Raw genomic sequence first — 1606 nt, forward strand, 5'->3', positions numbered from 1 at the left:
CCACTACCAACAATAATTACAAAACCAACATCATTATAGTGACAGCAGTAACACTGTAAGTAAAAACAACAACAACAACAACAACAACAACAACAACAACAACAACAACAACAACAGCAATAACAACAACAACTGAAGCTGTGACAACACCTGCAACAGCAAGATGTATAAATTATTCAACAAAAACACCACCACCACCACCACTACCAACAGCAACAACAACAACAACAACAGCAACAACAACAACAACAACAACAATAACAATGACCAAAACAGCTGCAGCAGGAGACGCTGCACAGAAATCGACAGTGTGAACTTGAACAATACATTTTCTGCGCCCAACTACAAGAGAAACGACAACAAACACAAAATTTAAAAAAACAAACCATCACCACCACTGCCAACAACAACAACAACTAAAAATCAACATCAACAACAACAATAACAACAGCAACAACCCTAACAACAACAACAACAACAACAACCGTAACAACAACAACATCTTCATCACCATAATTATGAATAACAGCAACTTTAACAACAACAACAACAACAACAACAACAACAACAACAAAAAGAGACGCAAAACCAAAAATAGCTTACGCACACTTATAACAGCCACCACTTTCTGTTCTTATCGCGGCACAAAACCTGCTAGCCACTTACAACATCGGGAGATACAAAAAACACAATACCAAAAAGATAAACATCTTAACCAACACAGAGGAGCTGGCGGACATCGGGGAGAATGTAAACAAGACACAGGCTTCGGGTCCGACCGGGACACGCCCCTTGTTCGCTTCCGGACCACTTTCGCTCCTGGCAGTAACAACTTACCAAGTAGCTCCTTGCAACTTACGCAAACGGCGCTCGTCACCACTTTGAACGTTACAAGACAGCAAATGCTGTTGAGTTGTTTATCTGTTGCACTATATCAGCGAGCTAGTCCTACTGTAGCCACAATTCGTCACGAAAGGAAAAAAGCGGTAACTACACTGGGAAGAAGTAGATGGAAGAGTACACCTTCAATAGAACACCGCTTACCGCGCTCGTTTCATGAACAAAAGCGTGTCTTTTAATTAAACTCTTTGGGGACGTAGCTGACGCTTAATATGATACACGGATGTCCGACAAGTAGAAAACCACAGGCTTTATTAAAGTTTGTATGTTTGAGAAAAGAGAAGCACATCGATGCAATCATGGCCATAATTTTGTGCCGCAGAAAAAGTAAGACAGGCAGTCAGAAATAACAAATAACAGAGGGAAAGTAAAGAAGTAGGACTTACCAGTTGCGTCCTCCAAACTTAGTACGACTGACTTACAAGCAAAGGCAATGTTGTAGCACATTTTGAAGCGACATACGTAAATCAGAAAAGCTAGTTTGCGTATTTTCATAGTATGCTAATTATTGCATGCCTTTTAAAGTTTCAGGTTGAGCAAACAGAATCGAAAAATCTGAAGGAATATGCTCGTAAAACAAGTATTTATTTACTAATGTCCTGTCTTGTTGTGTGTATGCGTGAGTGTACTTAACCTTAATGTAACATTCCATTTCCATTGGAAACGACCAAAACAAATTTCTCCATGTGAGAGTGTAAAGGTTATG

Source organism: Aplysia californica, unplaced genomic scaffold, assembly GCF_000002075.1.
Source record: "Aplysia californica isolate F4 #8 unplaced genomic scaffold, AplCal3.0 scaffold00054, whole genome shotgun sequence".
NCBI lineage: Eukaryota > Metazoa > Mollusca > Gastropoda > Aplysiida > Aplysiidae > Aplysia > Aplysia californica.